At 43.5% G+C, this 18,177-nt stretch overlaps 1 pseudogene; it reads right to left on the reverse strand.

The window, feature by feature from the left end:
- Nucleotides 1–5,421: 5,421 nt before the first annotated feature.
- Nucleotides 5,422–11,514, reverse strand: LOC140628528 (polymerase delta-interacting protein 2 pseudogene; annotated as a pseudogene).
- Nucleotides 11,515–18,177: the final 6,663 nt, after the last annotated feature.

The raw sequence follows: 18,177 nt of genomic DNA on the forward strand, positions 1-18,177 counted from the left end.
AATTTTTCTTCTGCCTTCGTTTCCCACATCACTGGGATCAAGCCCCACACTCAGTGGGGAGTCTGCCTCTGCTTCTCCCTCTGCTTGTGCTCTGTCTCTCTCTTTCGAATGAATAAATTTTAAAAATCTTTAAAGAAACCATGCTCTGCTAAATGTAGGACAAGGTATAATATATTGTTGGTATATGTAGTTCATATATGTGAAGTATTTGTATATATGGCATATCCTCCATTTATAAGAATGCTAGATAGATTTGGTATTACTGAAAAACAAAGAATACAACCAAATTATTGTTTGGTTAAAATTATCATTATATCAACGCCTGCCAATTTACTCGCATTCCATTCTAATGATTAGAACATTGGAAGGAACACTGGTCTTCAGGAAAAAAACAACTGCTGAAGACCTATCTTGCAGCCAGGTACTATTGCTAGACCTCAGCCACTGATGAATTGTCTAAGGCCAATGTCTAGAGCCACCCCCCCCACCCCCCCCACCCCCCCACCCCACCCCACCCCCCCGCTTTGGGCTTCATGATAGTAGCCCTTTTCTTCCTCTGAGCAGGCCTAATAGCAAGCTCAACTTCAGGCATTTCTAACTGGGCTGAGCTCCTCCCATGAAAGCAAACTTGCTCAAAAATCAGGGGCTTAGCATAAGGCTGTTGAAAATAGAAAGAGTTAGGGGTCTCCAGGAGAAGAAAGATGAGGGCTTTTGTGACACAAAAAAAAGTCATTTGGGGACCCCAGCTCTTTTCCTAGATCTATGCCCTATCTGTCCAAGCACACTTCTTGCAGAACTCCCTAGGAGGTGTCAGAATTACAAAGAAATGCAAAATCGCAGTAGTTAAGGATTTTAAAGGAATAAAGAGAATGCAAAACTTACAAGCCTATAGCCTAACTATATCAGAGACCATAAATCAATGGTAAAAACTCCCAGTGCTGTTTCAAAAGTAAGCAAGACCCTGTATTCCTAACCTGAGAGAAGGAGCCCAAGACACTATCCAGTTTATACTGGCTCTCGGAGCAACTAATGAGGGCATAAGATTGTGCGGGCATATTTAGAAAACATGCCTACACCTGTGTCCCATGTTAATGGAGCTTATGCTACCCCTAGGGCTGAGACTTTGAAGCAGGGATAACTGTCAGACAAGGGGAAGGGCCTTGCTCAATGATACTTCATGAATCCTGAAAAGCTCATTCAAATATGATCATCTTCCACCTCGGAAGAAATGAAATAGCAGCCATCTCAAGACTGTCACACGTACAATTGTTGTGGGATCATTGAGCTGTTGTGCCCAAGATTGTGAATCCGAGAAATCACCAAGGAGCAGACACCAATGCAAACACATGAGGGTTTACTTACAAGCTCGAGCTTGGGTCCAAGTATACTCCATACAGCAGAGCAGGGCCTTGGACCCCGAGACTAAGAAGCACAGCAGTATTACAGGGATCAGTGGCCAATGAGATTGTAACATACGCAGAAAGTTGCACAGTCATGTTGGTCCACACGCAGGTGGCCAATTGAATCACGATTCACTCTATAGTGACCATTTGAACTAGCCTATTATTCTGGTTAGAATTGGCGCGCAGGTTTGGCGGGCAAAAGAGGGGTATTCATTCCTTGGCTGGTTAAAGGTCAGAGGTCCCGCATTCCTAAGTGTGCTGGTTTCTGATAAGGGTGTGCTTAATAGCTAAACTAGGGTGAGGGAGTGCCTTAAACAACAGGCAAGTCTTGTGGGAGGTTTTACATGAGATGGCGGGTGTAGCACAAAATGGAGTTAGTCCTGCTCTGCTTGTCCAGGGGTAGGGGATTTTTGTTAGATTTCCTGGGTCCCACATTCCCCCCTTTTTCAAAGGATACTTTGCAGGACCCAATCATGGGTCCTGGGCCCCTGTTGACAAAGGCAATGGTCTTAATTTTTCTTGGCCTCCACAGAGCGCGATGGTCAAGAAAGAATTCTTGAGATGTTTCATGGTGCAACTTAGAAAGTGTATTTAAGTGGCACAGGGCCAGGACCCATACACATAAAGAGCTGCATTTTTGCTGTATGAAGCTGGTGGTTATACACTTTATGTTCAAGGGGGAGGTGACGTGCAGGGAGTATTAGATCATAAATGTTTTCTTCATATTTCTACTGGTAAAACTACTTTCGCAAGATTTCTCTGCTGCTGATCATTCAGTTCGATATTAACGATCAGTGACATTTATTTATTTATTTTTTTATATCAGTGACATTTATAGGCAGTCATGAGATCCTTTAAGAATGTGGGGGCCAGCACGTATTTGATCCTTATCGAAACTATGCAGACTATAGGTCAACCTTCTGGACTAAAAGTGAACATTTTTCTGCTTCTATCCCTCATCACAATGATGGGCATTTGTGTTGCCAAGATGGCTGCTTCATGTCCCCAGAGACCATCTCCAGATGTTTAATGTTTTCTCTGTGAAATTATTCACAATGGTAAAGATAAAGTGGTTCAAACTTTACAAAAATATTGATGAGGAAATTTCACCCCAGAAATATGGCCAAATCTTGCCTTGTCATTATATCCCAGGAAAAGCTGTAAAGAAAGGCAGAGCTCAGAACCCCTAGCTCAAAAACCATTTGAATGGGGCTCCTGGGTGGCTCAGTATGTTAAGTGGCTGACTTGGTCTCAATTCCCGGCTTGATCTCAGGGTTGTGAGTTAAAGCTCCGCATTGGGCTCCATGCTGGGCATGGAGCCTACTTTAAAAAAAAAAAATTCCACAATTTCAAGTGAGTTTTATTCAATAGCTCTGTAGGGGAGGAAAAATAATTTTCCCTCTACCATTCTAGATTCTTGGCTGAGACTTCCCTGTAATAAAAGACAAACAAAAGAAAAACAAACAGAAGTTTAATAATATGTATACCTCACGTATACATGGGAGATACCCAGAAAAATAGTAAAACTCCCCAGAATGGTCCAAGCCACCAGCTTAAATCCCATCTTCAGCTAATGACAAAAGAAATGTTGGCGAGGAGCAGTTATGGAAAGTTACTAGTAAGGTTGTTATACAGTTGTAAGTCAGATATATTCTCTATTGATGAGAGTTTCTTGAAAATAAAGCATCCTGCCCTTCCTGGTACAAAGAGGGAGACACCCTAACAAATGGAGATTTCCCTTACAAATGTAAATTACCCTTATAAAGAAAGTTACTCTGACTCTGTTTTCAGAAATTCTCCTGTGTCTTCTTTTCCTAAAAAAAAAAAAAAAAAAAAAAAAAAAAAAAAAACCACAGCTCAAAATAATCTGCATGCCAAAAAGGTATATTTTAGGGTGCCATGTTCTGCTACCCTTCAGCCCAAATCACAAAATTTCAAACAACACTAAAGGAGATTAATATGCTACCCCAAAATCTGCCGCTCTGGCATAAAAATTATTTTGAGCTGAAGACAACTAAGAATCAAGAGATGTAGAAAGAAATTCCCTCAGAGCTTCCATCATCTGACTCAAAGCAACAACTTCTGGTAAATAAGGCTTCCATAAATTCCCTCTTCAGGTTTACTCCCAGGAGAGAGACCAAGAGTAGACCTACCATAAATCCCTTGGGATGTTCTTTGGGTATAATCAGATGGATTTCCTGTGCTTGCCATATTAAAATATGCCTACACATTGAGTATACTCATTCAGCTTTCCCAAGCATTCAAAACTGAACTTCCTTGTGCTCTCATTTTATTAATATTTTGACAAATTCCCTTACCAGGAGATACCGAAGACATTATTTCACTGATTAGTGCAAGGATTTATGCTCTGGCTAGGAGTTCCTGAACTAGATCATTTTATCCATAATTTATCTCAGACTCTGGCTCAAACAGCGAAAGAAACAGCTCAAGCATTAGAAATATAATAGATGAGCATAAATTTATCAGATAGAAGTTTTATTTGCTCACCAGCCAAAGTGGAATCTGGGCAATGGATAACACATCTTATTGTACCCAATAAATACCTTAGGAGAAGAAGAGCAATCAGTTAACTAAAAAGCCATTTGCTTAACTAATATTGACCAAACTAATTCTTGTGAATTGCTCTCCAGGTTGGACTTAGGCAAACTAATAAATTGGACATACAGTGGATTCCAACATTTCTTATTATTATGATTGTTCTTAGGCTTTTTGCTCTCCTTCACCATCTAACATCCAGGTTCTTAAATGATGCTGCATAGCCATGATCCCAAAGCAACAGTTAATTCATGATCGGCATCAGAAGGAACCTGCAGCCCTCATGGTCAACCTGGCTGAGTGCTGAGTGACTGATTAGGGTAGTTGAAAAATTCTGGGAAAGTTGATGGTATAGGGCTAGCAGAGCTGAGATGGAGAAGACACTGACAAATGTAGCACAGACATAGCCTGTCACACATTGCTTGGAGTTAAATTCCCAGGATCCTCTGGTAATCCATAAACATCTACACTGATTTTCCCTGAGGACCCAGTCTGGCTGCCCAAGAGCAGAACACCCAACTTTTGCTGGTGGCCAGCTTACCCAACAAGAGGAAAACAACGTTCACCATTTCCAAATACGGCTTTGGTTTCCCTTCTTTCCTCTCATCTTTCTAGTAGATAAATCCATAGTAAGGTAAAATCAACCTATTATTAGTGTTTTGTTTCAAGCAAATTAGTGTAATAATAATTAACAATATGCCTTTGGGTTATTCTTTTGTTGCCAGGTGGACTGGGGAGATCTCCAGGCCCTGTGGCCTCCACCCAGGCCATCCCTGAGATGGTACCAAACGCTCTTGGTCTTGTTGCAAGAAAGAATTCAGGAAAGATCAGACATAGTGGCTGTGTAGTACAAATGGGCAAGCTTATTTTTTTTTTTTTTTTGAGAGCTGGAACTGAGAATAAAATGACCTCTTTAACAATCACTATGGTGGTAGGGAAGCAGGAATCCTAAGACTCGGGAAAATGCAGCACATTTCATCTCTGGCTCTTGGAGATCTGCGAGCAGCTCAGAAAGTAGCTTGGCTCAGTCACCGTCCATACATAACTAAAGCTCCTTGGCTGAGTTTCTGCATTTGCGGTGTGGAGGCCTGACAGGCTCAGGGTTGGCAAGCTATTCCAGGGAACTTGAAGGGCTTGCCTCACTCCTTCCCAGGCCCAGTGAGGCCAACGATGTCAATGGTTAGCCAGTGCTGAGAGCCTGAGCCTGCTGCTGGCCTCCTGCTCTGCACTTAGCAGAGGATAAAGAACGAGTCCAGTCTAGCCTCCAACCCACTGGCTGAGAGGCATGATGACCCCAGGAGACATCCAGCCAAGCCCCAGCCTCAGTAGAGAAAGAAACAGATACATACTCTAGTAGATGGGGCAGTTTCCTTGGAAAGGCAGCAAAGGAAAGCAACCAAGGGCCCCAACTACACCAAAAAGGGAGCCTGAGACCCCGGGGGGCAGAAATGGCAAGGGTGGCCAAGTGTGCACTGGTTTATTGACCAAACCTCATATTCCAAACAACTTGTGTGACAAGCCAGGATACCCCAGGCCTGTGGCAGCTGAACATAGAATTCCTGGTGGAAAGCTTTACTGGAACACAGTGTAGCCAGGGCTTACAGGGGAGGCCAGCCTTGGAGGAGTCCTACACAGGTCTTCTGGAGAAAAAGATTACACCCACGCACTGAAAAAGAACCCCACAATCAAACGGCGCAAATGATAAAAAGACCCACTGTGGCCCATGGTGGAGAGAGAGTTCTGCAGCAATTGTGGGATGAGAGCTGTTCTTCAGGGGCTGAGCCTAGGCACTCAGGCCTCAGCTAGCCTACCAGTGAAGGCCTGAAGGTGGTGTTTTCTCATCTTTATTGCTTTCCAGGGAGAAGGGAGGGATCCGAACATCAAAGTGGGAGCCATCAGGCCTCTCAAAGCGGAATGTGCCCCACATGTACCCGCTGGAAGCTTGCAGGGAGACGTGGCTGCTGAACTGGAATGCGGGCTGCTCCTTGGATAACACTGGTTCCCTGCCCACCACCCCTCGGCCTCTCATTGTCTCCAAGGTGCCAGATAAACTGAATATCCTCCAGTGTCGCTCCCGGAGCTGCACCACATCACTATCGAGGTTCTCTAAGCGGATACAGTAGTGCCACCAGTAGACATGGGAATTCTGGGCTTCCCTCATGCCCATGTAGAAGGGGATGACAGTGACACGAATGTTCTCTGTTGTCTCCCGGTGAACATCAGAGAGCTCCAGCCAGGGGTGGTTCTTCTCTTGCCAGGCCCGTAGCGTCTCCTGGGCCACAAAAGGGGGTGCTTTTGTCTGGTCATACAGAAGAAATCTTTCAAACAGCTCATGCTGGATGGGAACCTGATCGGTAGAGGTATAGGGGAGGATGTCTTCGCGGCTGACATAGTCCAGGCCTGGGATGGCGTAAAGGGCCCGGCTGTCATCATGGTTAGCCAAGAAAGTCACAGCTTCTGTCTGAGATCTCTGAGATATATGTGGACAGTCTCGGGCATCAATCAGCACCTGATAGTAAGTGTGAGTTTTGCCTTTCACCTCCTTAGAGCCATGGCCAGCAGGATTCTCTGCTTTCTCTGGAGCTGCAGAAGCCACATCCCGGTCATATAGTCTGGCCTGCCAGGGAAACAGGATGACACCTCGGTAGCCAAAAACACTATGAAGAAAGAGCTGCCCGGTCTCATATTTTCCATTCTGTTTTGGCACCTCAAATACACCAACCGTCTCCAAAACTTTGCCCTCTGGTCGGTTTCGGGACGAGAGGTGCCTCCGCGTCGTCGCTGTCGCCGCTGGCAGGAAGGCCCCAGCTCCACCTGCCACACAGAGTGGCCTCGGCCCACCAGCGGCTGCCCACGGCCAGGGCCCGCCGGGCCACGCAGCCCGCCACGTCCCGGGGAGCGCCCGCTCGGTGGCCGACACGGCCCAAGCCGCGGCCGTGCAAGCTTATTAAAGAGAGAATATACTCTCATGATGTGAGAGCAGGTGAGCTCCAGGGAGAAGCTGGGCTCCCTGGGGTTTTGAGTCTTTATCTTTTATCTACAGTTGTTAACTAGAGGTAGAATATTTATTACTTGAGAATGGGATTTCTTGGGAGCAGGTTTCATGCCTTTTCTCCCTTACGTGGTCAGGGTGTCTGGCTTCCTTTGTCATGCGCCTGTCTGGTTCGATCCAACTTCCTGTTGCTTTGTTTTTGGAGTGCTGCCAGGACACGTCTCTAATTTTGTTGTGCCCAAGATTGCGAATCCGAGAAACCACCAAGGAGCCGACACCGATGCAAACACACGAGGGTTTATTTACAAGCTCGAGCTTGGGTCCAAGTATACCCGACACAGCAGAGCAGGGACCTGGACCCCGAGGTGGGTTTCAGCTTAGTTTTAAGGACTGGTCTAGGGGACCTCCCGAAGGGGTGGAGCAATTCCTCAAGTTCTGTTTACATTCTGATATGGGGCCTTCAAGGGCATTGAGCTCTGTTCTCATTCTAATAGGGGCTTCCTGCCCTTGGCTTGGGCTCTGTTTTTATTCTAAGATGGTGCTTTCTAGGACGTTAAGCTGTAAGCTGTTTTCTTCCTGTAACTGAAGTAAGGTAAAGTTCAGCTCTTATTCACAGGGGCCTGGGATGGCTGTACTTGTGATAACGCTGAACTTAAAGTGGAATGGCCTTAATTTTCTCGGCCTCCACAATTTTCCCATAGCAAGCCATGACTTTCTGTTTGCTGGCCTCCAGGCATCCTGTTAAAACCTAACTAACTGGGGCACCTGGGTGGTTCAGTCATTTGAGTGTCCAACTCTTGGTTTCAGCTTAGGTCATGATCTCAAGGTCATAAGATCAGAGCATTAGGCTCTGTGCTCAATGTGTTGTCTACTTGAGATTCTCTCCATCTCCCTCTCCCTTCCCCCACCCTCCCCTGCTCATGCTTACTCCCTCTCTAATACATAAAATCTTTTTTATTTAATTATTTTTTTATTTAATTATTCATAAGAGACACACAGAGAGAGGCAGAGACACAAGCAGAGGGAGAGGCAAGCTCCCCGCAGGGAACCCAGTGTGGGACTCAATCCCCGGACCTGATCCCTGGACATGGGGATCATGCCCTGAGCTGAAGGTAGATGCTGAACTGCTAAGCCACCCAGGTATCCCAATAAAATCTTTTTTTTTTTTAAGATTTTATGTATTTATTTGAGAGAGAGAAAGAACAAGTGGGGAAAAGGGCAGAGGGGAGGGACAAGCAGACTCTCCACTCAACAGGGAGCCTGACATGGGGCTGAATCCCAGGATCTTGAGATCATGACCTGATCCGAAGTCAGATGCTTAACAGACTGACACCCAGGTGCCCCACCAGAGGCTTTTTTTTTTAAAAAGATTTTATTTATTTATTTATTCATGAGAGACTGAGAGACAGAGAGAGAGAGAGAGAGAGGGAGAGAGAGAGGCAGAGACACAGGCAGAGGGAGAAGCAGGCTCCATGCAGGGAGCCCGACGTGGGACTCGATTCCGGGTCTCTAGGATCACACCCTGTGCTAAAGGCAGTGCTAAACCGCTGAGCCACCCGGGCTGCTGCCCCCCACCAGAGGCTTTTCATTCTTTTTTTAAAAAGATTTATTTATTTATTCATGATAGACACACAGAGAGAGAGAGAGAGACAGAGACAGAGACAGAGAGACAGAGAGGGGCAGAGACACAGGCAGAGGGGAAAAACAGGCTCCATGCCAGGAGCCCAACACGGGACTCGATCCGAGGACTCCAGGATCGCACCCTGGGCCAAAGGCAGGCACCAAACCGCTGAGCCACCCAGGGATCCCCCCCATCAGAGGCTTTTAAAACAAAACGCCACTGTCTTTCCCTATCCAAATCATACCCCTCCCACACCATGCCCTGGCCACCTGTTTCCCTTCCCTTCATAGAGGCAACCAATGTTACTAGTATCTTGTATTTCCTTTTTGAGGTATTCTAGATGTGTACAAATATAAACACACCTTTACATAAAGTTTGCATAATACTTTGAAACTTGCTTATGTCACTTAACAATATACCTTGGAAATTTTTTTTCAGTGTCAGTCAATAAATAAATAAATAAATAAACTATTTCTTAAAAATCTAAGTACCTGTTTACTCTAACACTTTGACACATGTTAACCTAACTTCTATGGGCCCCAGTTTCCTTATTAAAAAAATGGGAATGTACAATACACACCTAGAGAAAATTAAGTGAGGTCACAAAAGTGCCAGTGCCCAAGAGCGCATCCTGTACATATGCAGAAAAGCTGCCTTCCCAGGTGAAGCTGATGATGAAGGTGTTCTAACCAGGCACTCAAGAAATGTTACAGGTAGGGATGCCTGGATGGCTCAGTGGGTTAAGCATCTACAGTTGGCTTGGGTCATGATCCCGGGGGTCCTGGGAGGGAGTCCTGCATTGGGCTCCCTGATCAAAGGGATCCTGCTTCTTCCTCACCCCCCTCCGTACCCCCTGCTTTCTTTTGCTCTGCTCTCTCTCAAATAAATACATTAATACAATGCTTTAAAAAAATAGGGCCATGGGGATCCCCGGGTGGCTCAGCAGTTTAGTGCTGCCTTCAGCCCATGGCATGATCCTGGAGACCTGGGATCGAGTCCCATGTTGGGCTCCCTGCATGGAGCCTGCTTCTCCCTCTGCCTGTGTCTCTGCCTCTCTCTATATATCTGTGTGTCTCTCATGAATAAATAAATAAAATCTTTTTTAAAAAAAATATGGCCATGGTAGAACTTAATATGAATAAACTGTGGGAAGGCAAAGGAGGATGAGGGTACTTAATGCAAGAAGGCATGAAGGTGTGCAGCAACAGAGTCAGACTGACCTGGTCATCAGAACCCTACATCTTAGCTCCTCTGGTGCCCAACAGAGTTCCTCAACATGATGTGTTACAGGTCAATACCCCAGATTGAAACTTTGAGTGATATAAACTCTTCGGGCCTCAGTTTTCTCACCTGTAAAATAAGAATTACAATATCTACTTCAGAGAGTTGTGTGCTTTAATTGTGATATTTGGTGAAAAGCACTTAGCAAAAATAAAGCAGGAAATTTGTAGTAGCCACTATCGTTGGGATTTCAGGTCTCTATCATTGACATTGCCTTTTTGTTTTCTGACATTGCCTTTTTTAAGATTTTTTTTTACTTGGGGGGGTGGGTGACAAGCAGAGGGAGAGAGCGCGCCAGAGAGAATCTCAAGCAGAGCCCACTGAGTGCGGAGCCCAATGTGGGGCTCAATCCCACGACCCTGAGATCATCACCTGAGCCAAAACCAGGAGTCAGACACTTAACTGACTGAGCCACCTACACACCCCTAACATTGCCTTTCTGTTCTTCATTCTCTCACATCCCCTCTTGCAACCATGTTGCAAAACACCCACTTTGCTCCCCCTTTCATAAACATTCCTTGCTCTTCTTGGCTTCTACTTTTGTTAACTCTGAATGTACCCTGACTCCCTCCCCACCCTATTTCCACCCCCAAACACACACAGAATTCATCTGTCATTGTCTTTCTTAGCTTTCAAGGTCTAGATTAAATCAGGAAAGTATTTCCAGATTCATTCAATGCATGTTTTTGCCTTTATTATAGCACTCTCAGTGGACAGCACTGTGTCATAATGGCTTTTGTAGGGAAAAGCTTCTAATTGGCTTATGGGGCAAGCATACTACTTTATTAGCTTTTGAGTTCCCTAGGCCAACCAAAAGGCACAGACTAGTCTAAACAGATCCCCAAAGTCAGAAATTCTTGATTTGGTTTCTCTAGGATAAAGGCCAAGTAGCTCTCCCTGCTGTTACAGAGCCCACTTGACTTCTGTCTTGCATGGATAGGCCACAATAGAAATTGATGGAGGAATGAGAACCAGTCATCTGACAATCTGTGTTCATTATGAGTCCTTCACATTTTGAACAATAAACATTTTTGGTGACTGAAACCCCTAACAATAGTAAGTCATAATTCCTGGATTATATGTGTTCTGATGTGCATGTCCACACATGTCCATGTGTGTAACTTTAAATGCCACGAATCTTACATTGGGTGGCTTTCTGCCCGTTTTTCAAGTTTTCAAAACCAGCACTAACCAGAGCATACTCAGCTTTACTTTAGGCTGATGTGAGAGAGCTTTCATTGTGTGGGAATGTATGGAGATTTTTTTTTAAAGATTTTTTTTATGTGTGCGCCTGTGTGCGCGCACGCGCGCGTGCACAAGAGAAAGAGAGAGAGAGTGTGTGTGAGCGCACAAGCAGGGGGAACAGCAGAGGGAGAGGGAGAAGCAGACTCCCCGCTGAGCAGGGAGCCCGACATGGGACTCGATCCCAGGACCCCGGGATCCTGACCTGAGCTGAAGGCAGATGCTTTTCTGACCAAGGCACCCAGGTGCCCCTGGAGATCATTTTTTAAATAAAAGCCAAGTGTTCCCTTTGGATGAATTCCTTAATCTAGCAGTGAAATATTGCATGTATCAGTTTTGATTTATTGTTTCTTTAAACATCGCACCTACCTTCGCATGTTTATTAGTTTCATTAAAGATATTCTGCTTATTTGCTTCATGCCCGCCTCCTTAAAGGTGAAGAAGTGCTCAGTTGGGGCCTCTGGTGCCCCTGTAGAGTCCCTTTCCTCTGCTGAGCCTGATCAGGTGCTGCCCTTCCACTGGCTGTATCAAAAAACAAGCCAATAATCCCCTTCCAGCTTTTGTGGTGGAGTTTATGAAAATGTATATTAAATCTAGTAACTTTGGTTATGGTGTCCAGGCAGCAGTGGTGGTGAATGGCTTATCTTGCTGACAAATGTGCTTCATGAAGATCAACCCTTACCTTGAGCACTGGAAAAGATAAACAGGATAATCCAAAAGACTCCTGTGCAGTCACAGGAACCTGGAGCCATCTGGTTAGGACAAAAATAAATCACCGATGAAGGCTGCATGAACCTCCAGGGACTTGGGCAACCAAACTGACATTACTGGAATTGAAGAACACGGGAGACTGGCAAGAAATGACTCTAATTAACACACATGGAGCAAAGGACTTTTAGAATAAAATGCCTTGTATTGTCTGGGGCTAAAGCCCAGACAGTAACTTGAAAGCCTCCCAGCTTGATAAAGGCAAATCAAAGCATGGTACTGATTGGAGCATAAGCACTTTTCTGGTACAATAACACAACACAACAAAACAAAACAGAAAATAGAAATGTCATTTAATTGGTATTTAGCAAACCAGAGGGCTCAGCCAAGCAGAATTATTCAGCTGCCTTGTGTTAAGATGCTCCTCTCTCAGAATTCTGTGTGGAGTCACATTTTTACATATGCTTAGGGTTCTAGATTTAGCAAATCACAATTATGCAATATTTGGGACATGGTTATACTAAAAATTGTTTGTTGTTTATCTGAAATTTAAATTTCACAGAGCATCCTATATTTTATCTGGCAATCCTACTGTGAAAATAAACGAAAACCACCCAAATGAGAACAAAACAAGGCGATTTATTCATAGCCCGCTGTAGCAAGGAGAGTCTGCCATCATGGGTTATGTTTGGCAGACATTCAAAGACAGGCAGAGGAGTGGGAAAGTTTTCTAGTGAAAAAAGGAAAGACTTCAGGTAGGCCCTGTGGAAATAAGTGAAGGCAAACCAAATGAGAAAAGCAAAGGCCATTGATTCTGAGCTTCTGATAGCAAGGGTGTCAGATACTGTCACTTGCCTTTTGGCATAGACTCAAAGGCAGACAGAGAGGATAAAGCTTTATAGTAAAAAAAAAAAAAAAAGGAGGGAAGGCTTCAGGTGTGCCCTGACTGGAGGCCACTGGCATGGGGTAGCTGTAGGCAGGCTACCTAGAAGCAGGGCATGCTGGGTGATTAGTTAGGGGTGCATATTTAGTTTTCTTCTGTTGGTCCTAATTTGGAAGCAGGGACAAAAATGAAGGAAGCTTGTCAGTTTTTTTTTTTTAAGATTTTATTTATTTAAGGACACCTGGGTGGCTCAGCAGTTGAGCGTCTGCCTTTGGCTCAGGGCGTGATCCTGGGTCCAGGGATCAAGTCCTATATCAGGCTCCCAGCAAGGAGCCTGCTTCTCTCTCTGCCTATGTCTCTGTCTCTGTCTCTCTCTTAAAAAAAAGCTTTTATTTATTTATTCATGAGAAACACACAGAGAGAGGCAGAGACATGGGCAGAGGAGAAGCAGGCTCCTTGCAGGGAGCCTGATGCAGGACTCAATCCCAGGACCCCAGGATTATGACCTGAACCAAAGGCAGATGCTCAACCACTGAGCCCCCCAGGTACCCCTAAACTTGTCAGTTATTAATCAAGTCCTGGACATTTGGGGGTGGTTGTTACAGAAGTTACTGCTTCACTTCCTGGATTATCACTAGAGATAGAAATCTGACTTCCTGAAAGTATGATTTATAGCAGGCTGGCTTCCTGGCTTGTTTATTGTTGGTAAGGGTTTGATTTCCTGGGCAGGGTGCTGCAGGTTGTAGGGCAAAGTTCTGTTTTTATACATGGTCTGGTCATTGTCTATTTGCATATGCAGTCTTTTGGGTCTGATTGGAGGCTGTGGGCAGTAAAAGCTGGAAGGAGGCTGTGGGGCACCTGGGTGGCACAGTAGGTTAAGCGTCTGACTCTTGGTTTCAGCTCAGGTCGTGATCTCATGGTCCTAGGATTGAGTCCTACATCAGGCTCCATGCTCAGTGCAGAGTCTGCTTAGGACTCTTTCTCTCTGCCCCTCCTCCATACGCTTTCTCTCAAATAAATTTTTTAAAAAGCTGGAGGTGGGCTAATAAAAAGCAGGGCATTTTATGTGATTGGTTTGGGAAGCAGATTAGGCTTTCTCTGGTGAGTACTGAGTTGAAAGCTGGAGGGATCCCTGGGTGGCGCAGCGGTTTAGCGCCTGTCTTTGGCCCAGGGCGCGATCCTGGAGACCCGGGATCGAATCCCACGTCAGGCTCCCGGTGCATGGAACCTGCTTCTCCCTCTGCCTGTGTCTCTGCCTCTCTCTCTCTCTCTGTGACTATCATAAATAAATAAAAATTAAAAAAAAAAAGAAAGCTGGAGCCAGGGGATCCCTGGGTGGCTCAGCGGTTTAGCAACTGCCTTTGGCCCAGGGCATGATCCTGAAGTCCTGGGATCGAGTCCCACATCGGGCTCCCTGCATGGAGCCTGCTTATCCTTCTGCCTGTATCTCTGCCTCCCCCCCTCTCTCCCTCTCTCTGTCTCTCTCATGAATAAATAAATAAAATCTTTTTTAAAAAAAAGAAAGCTAGAGCCAAAAATAGGGGAGGTGGCAGTTGTTGATGAATTCCTGATGGTTTAAGGCCAGCTGCAACAGAGGTTGTGATTTGACCTGCCCAGCAGGTTGCAACAGAGATGGATGGGTAATTTGGCAAAGGGCCTGAATAGACATTTCTCTAAAGAAGATATACAAATGACCAACAAGCACAGGAAGAGATGCCCAACATCCTTAGTAATCAGGGAAAATGCATACCAAAACCACAATGAGCTACCACTTCACACCCACTAGGATGGCAATAATTTAAAAGACAGATAATAACAAGCAGTAGACAAAGATGTAGAAAAATGGGAAATGGGAACCCTCATAAATTGATGGTGGGACTGTAAAATGGTGCAGGTGAAGTAGAAAACAACTTAGCAGTTGCTGAAAAAGTTAAACACAGAACTGCCATATGACCCAGCATCCAGCTCTTTGGTATACACCCAAGAGATATGAAAACATATGTCCACACAAAAGATTTGTACAGGAATGTTCACAGCATAATTATTCAGCCACCAAACATGGAAATAACCTAAATATCCATCAGATGATGAATGGAGAAACAAAATGTAGTATATCAATACAATGGAATATTATTCAGCCATTATAAAGTACTAATACATGGTACAACATGGTTGAACCTTGAAAGCATTATGCAAAGTGAAGGAAGCCAGACATAGAAGGCTACATATTGTACAATCCCATTTAAATGAAATGGTCAACATAAGCAAACCCATAGAGACAGAAAATATGTTAGTGGTTGCCAGGGCCTGGGAGAAGGAGAGAATGGGAAATGACTGCTAATGGGTATAGGGTTTCTTTGGGAGACGATAAAAATGTTCTAGAATTAGTTAGTACTGATGGTTGCACAAGTTTGTGAATATACTAAAAAATGCCACGTTGTATATTTTTTAAAATGCTAGGACTCTCTCTAGAGGCACATTTTGTAGTTACCTCTTGTGATGAGAGAGGCCCATCTCACTTTTGTAGCTTTCCTGAATGTACATCCTTTGGGACACCTGTACAGAACAAACCCACTTTTGGTCTCTTGTCATTGCCCCCATGTTCTTCTTCAGGCAAAACTTCAATGCCCTCTATCTTGGTATATGAGTCCACTGGTTATGACTGCCAAATGCTGATAAAGGCCCAAAGAGAGTACTTGAGAAGGCACCACAGGCCACTTTATATAGTAAACTATTTCAAGTGATACCATAAGAACTACAGAACACACTAAATTTAGGAGTTTATGTTTTCTTCTTTCTTTCCCTTCTGCTTTTATTCTCTCTATGAGCTGAGAAAATATAAATTGTCAGAGCCTCTTGGTAGTTTTAATCACATGAGATAGACCTGGAAGGCCCTAAATTGTGGCTGTAGTGCTCTTTTGTTCTGCTTCACCATCTACAAATATTTAGCCCATGTTTGATTTCTCTCAAGCAGGGCCTTCCAAAAGTGTCTGACCCACAAGTCTCCAGTAAGTTGGTTGACTTTAAGATAGTAAGAGCTTCATGTTTTACCTTTATCACTGCCACTAACATTTTACCCAAGGTCTACTGATAGTATATGTTCTAAACCAGCCATCTCAACCCAATACACATCCAAATAATCTGGGAAAAAGTTATGGTTTTGGGGGGTTGGGGTTTTTTTCATTTTTTAAATCTAAATTCAATTAGCCAACATTATATACATTGATAGTACATCATTAGTTTCAGATGTAGAGTTCAGTAATTCATCAGTGGTGTATAACACCCAGTGCTATTCACATCACATGCCCTCCTTAATACCCATCACCCAATTACCACATACCCTCACCCACCTCCCCTCCAATAACCCTGTTTATTTCCTATAGTTAAGTGTCTCTCATAGTTTTTCTCCCTCTCTGATGACTTCCCATTCAATTTTCCCTCCCTTCCCTTATGATCCTCTGCACTGTTTCTTATATTCCACATATGAGTGAAACCATATGATAAGTGTCTTTATCTGATTGACTTATTTCACTCAGCATAATACCCTCCAGTTCCATCAACATTGATGTAAATGGTAAGTATTCATCCTTTCTGATGGCTGAGTAATATTCCATTGTGTACATAGACCACATCTTCTTTATCCATTCATCTGTCGAAGGGCATCGTGGCTCCTTCCACAATTTGGCTATTGTGGACATTGCTGCTATAAACATTGGGGTGCAGATGCCCTTTTGGATCAATACATTTGTATCTTTGGGGTAAATACCCAGTAGTGCAATTACTAGGTCAAAGGGTAGTTCTATTTTTAACTTCTTGAGGAACCTCCATACTATTTTCCAGAGTGGCTTTACTAGCTTGCATTCCCATCAACATTTCCTGACTTGTTAATTTTAGCCATTGGGACTGGTGTGAGGTGTTATCTCATTGTGGCATTGATTTGTATTTTCCTGATGCCAAGTGACGTGGAGCATTTTTTCATGTGTCTGTTTGCTCTTTGAATGTCTTTTTTAGAGAACTGTCTGTTCACATCTTCTGCCCATTTCTTAACTGGATTATTTGTGTTTTGGGTGTTTAGATTGATAAGTTCTTTATAAATCTTACAAACTTGCCCTTTATCTGATATATCATTTGCAAATATCTTCTCCCATTCCATAGGTTGCCTCTTAGTTTTGTTGATTCTTTGCTGTGCAGAAGCTTTTTATCTTGGCGAGGTCCCAATGGTTCATTTTTGCTTTTGTTTCCCTTGCCTTTGGAAACGCGTCTACCAAGAAGCTGCTGTGGCCAAGGTCACAGAGGTGGCTGCCTGTGTTCTCCTCTAGGATTTTGGTGGATTCCTAGCTCACATTTAGGTCTTTCATCCATTTTGAGTTTATGTTTGTGTATGGTGTAAGAAAATGGTCCAGTTTCGTTTTTCTACATGTGGCTGTCCAATTTTCCCAACACCATTGAGTAAAGAGACTATTCTTTTTCCATCGGATATTCTTTTCTGCTTTGTCAAAGATTAGTTGCCATAGAGTTGAGGGTCCATTTCTGGGAAATGAGTTTTGAATATTGATACCTGAACCCCAGACCCAGCTTGATTGGTATAAGATGGGCCTGAAAAATGGTATTTTAAAAAGTTCACCTAGACAATTCTAAAGGGCAGACAAGGTTGATGAAAACTGCACTAAAAAATAATTGATTATTTTTAAAATTTAGATTTACTAATTATATTTTTATCAAGCAATTTAAAGTTCTAAAAGTCTAGTGATACGTTCTAAGGCTTTTAAAAATGCAATGTTTTCCTCCACCCTTACCCATCCATGATTCTCATTCCCTAGAGGCAACCACATTCAATGCTTTTAATTATTCCCTAAATTATTAACCTCTATTTATCATTGATATTATTATACTGATATTTCTTATCTATTTTCAATTTTATTTGTTGTAAGTTGACTTCCTGCTACAGAAGATAAATATCTATCTCTCTTCTTCCAGCATTTTGCACACATGGTTCCCCTTCTTCCCATCTTCCCAGCAGATTTATATCATGGTTTGGGTTAAAGCAATATTCAGTGTTAACATATTTATGACCATGTAAATATAATAAAATGGCAGACGTAAGCCCTAACATATCAATAATTACTTTAAGTATAGTTTAAATATTGCAATTAAAAGAGGTATTAGCAGAATAGATTAAAAATTAATCAAATCATATACTGTATAAATAATAGTGAAAGGGAATATAAGGGAAGGGAGAAGAAATGTGTGGGAAATATCAGAAAGGGATACAGAACATAAAGACTCCTAACTCTGGGAAACGAACTAGGGGTGGTGGAAGGGGAGGTGGGGGGTGGGGGTGAATGAGTGATGGGCACTGACGGGGGCACTTGACGGGATGAGCACTGGGTGTTATTCTGTATGTTGGTAAATTGAACACCAATAAAAAATAAATTTATTAAAAACAAAAAACAAAAAACAAAACAAAACTATGTGCCAAGCACACCTCTTT

The sequence above is a fragment of the Canis lupus genome, chromosome X, assembly GCF_048164855.1.
Source record: "Canis lupus baileyi chromosome X, mCanLup2.hap1, whole genome shotgun sequence".
Lineage (NCBI taxonomy): Eukaryota > Metazoa > Chordata > Mammalia > Carnivora > Canidae > Canis > Canis lupus.